This window comes from Muntiacus reevesi, chromosome 7 (assembly GCF_963930625.1).
Source record: "Muntiacus reevesi chromosome 7, mMunRee1.1, whole genome shotgun sequence".
In the NCBI taxonomy this organism is placed as follows: domain Eukaryota; kingdom Metazoa; phylum Chordata; class Mammalia; order Artiodactyla; family Cervidae; genus Muntiacus; species Muntiacus reevesi.
This window is the reverse complement of record NC_089255.1, coordinates 18665087-18667695: the sequence shown is the minus strand read 5'-3', so window position 1 is coordinate 18667695 and position 2609 is coordinate 18665087.

Sequence of the window (2609 nt, the reverse complement as noted above, 5' to 3'; positions counted from 1 at the left end):
TGTCCTGTTCCTTTAGCTTTTACCCATGATGTGACTCTCATCCTTCATTCCTCCAAATGATCTACCATCAAGAAAATCCAATGTACCCAACCTGCATGAAAGATTTAGTGTTAATGGAGGCTATGGCACAAAGCCAAAAACAACTTCAAATTCAGTGCACATGTGACTGCTTATAAAATGTGACAGCCATGCTCTATCTCAGGAAACTTCTCACCAGCCACGTCCTCCAGTAGGCCCCTGTCTCCTGCCACGTTTCTGGCATGCATCCCATCTCAGTTCTTTTCATCACCCTCCCTCCACTTCTTTTCTAGGCCTCATTCTTTTCTAGGGCATCCAATGAAAATTCAGATTTCTTTCATCTTATTATTTGCAGTAACTGATCTCTCTTTGTATCCTCCTGGCCCACTTAGGCTAAACCCAGGGAGCTGACCTTTCTCAATCAAAGAGGTCCATCTAGGCATTTACCTCAAACGAAACAACAAACACTCTCTAGCAATAAATTAGGTGACACTCTGAAGTCAGAGAGGCTGTATTCAGTTTTTGTTTTTAATAGCAGTTTTCCCTTTTGGGTAAATAAAACAGAAAACAACATGACCACAACAAACCACACAGCAGTGTACCACAATGGTTAAGAGCAGAGGTTCTGGCATCAGCACATCCACACTTAAACCTCGTGAAGTTCACCTGGGCAACAACTGTTAGGCTTTAGTCTTCTCATCTCTAAAAGGAGGTTAACAGTTGTGTCTACCTTAGAGCTGTATGTGTTAGTTGCTCAGTTGTATCCAACTCTGCGACCCCATGGATTTAGCCCCCAGGTTCCTCTGTCCATGGAATTCTCCAGGGAAGAATTCGGGAGTGGGTTGCCATTTCCTCCTCCTGGGGATCTTCCCGGCCCAGGGATCAAACCCGGGTCTGCTGCATTGCAGGTAGATTCTTTCCTGAGCCACCAGGGAAGCCCTTTAGAGCTTTATGGTTATCACTGATGTAAATGTTCCATTTTAATAATAAGCGAGCTTTATGGTTATTATTAAAATGGAACATTTACATCAAATCCTTTTAAGTCCTTGACACATACAGAGCTTAATGAATTTTAGCTATTATCTATTAAACTTCAAGAAGTAAACTTAAATAAGTATAAAACCCGATGTTGGTACAGCTATACAGAATTAGATATAGGTTTTTCTGATACATTTTTAATGGTACTGCACAGATTCTCCTTTGAGAACTCTTTGGGTATCACTATGAAGGGATTATGAATTGCTCATATGCTTTGATGTCTCAGGTCCACTTTTGTATTCCTCAAAGAGATAATCTGGAATGAAAAAGTTACTTATGAAGAGTGCAGCCCTGTTATTCATAACACTGGAACTAACCAAAAAACTTAACAGTGAGGAAATGGCTAAGAAAATTAAGATCTACTAACTTGATGTTAACTCCAGGTTACCATTAAACATGAGTAGACACTAACGGAGGAAATTTGTAAAAAGCAGAATTAAAATACTGCTTATGCATGAATTACAACTATGTAAAATGTGAAAATCTCTATAAAAAAAAAACAAGCAGATGCATCAGAGTTAGATTTACACGCTGAGTTCCTTGTTTTCTGTCAAGTTGCTTAAGTTTGTCAAACTGTCCCCTACAATAGCTTGGTCTTATGCAAGCATGAAAAGTTATGTTGATTAACAAGGCATTTTGATTTCTGCAGCAATACCATGGAAGGATGATGTGTTTTCTGATAAATTGCCTCTATTCAATATATTTGTACTTACTTATTCAACAAATAACTACCACTATCCATGTGCCAGGCACTACACCAAGCAGCAGATATTCAATGGTGAGTGCACATGGTCCCTGGCCTCCAGGACTTCCAGTTTAGTGGCAAGAGATATACCGCCCAAAATTACGTGTGGTTTGAGCACACTAGAATGGTTCATGATTCCAACGTATTGTCAAACAAGGGAGGCAAACTAGTCTGGCACACCAGGGATGATCTCCCCGATGAAGAGATCACATAGGTGTTTTCCTGCTGAGGGGCTTGACTGGTGGCTCAGATGGTAAAGAGTCTGTCTGCAATGCGGGAGGATCTGGGTTCGATCCCTGGGTGGGGAACATCCCCTGGCGAAGGAAATGGCAACCCACTCCAGTACTCTTGCCTGGAAAATTCCATGGATGGAGGAGCCTGGTGGGCTACAGTCCATGGGGTCGAAAAGAGTCAGACACGACTGAGCGACTTCACTTTCACTTTTCCTGCTGAAGAGTATGGGAGTTAGAGGGGGAGAGAACAGCAAGTAGAAAGGTTTTAAGGGGAGAAAAGAATGTGTTGTGCTGGAGGAACAAAAAGGTCTGCAGAGTTTGGGGCACAGTCCACGGGTGGGCTACAGTCCACGGCGTTGCAAAGAATCTGCACCTCCCCCCCCAACTCTCTCTCTCTCTCGGGGAAGAGGGGTCTAGGAAGGGGTCAGACTGTGAAGCTTTATTAAAAAGATATTGCCAGCATATGAAATGGACTGGGGGATGAACACGGGGATGTGTGAATACCAGAAGACTACTTAACAAACTATTGTGGCAGTCCAGATGAGACAGATGATGGCTGTCTGGATGAGAGCGGT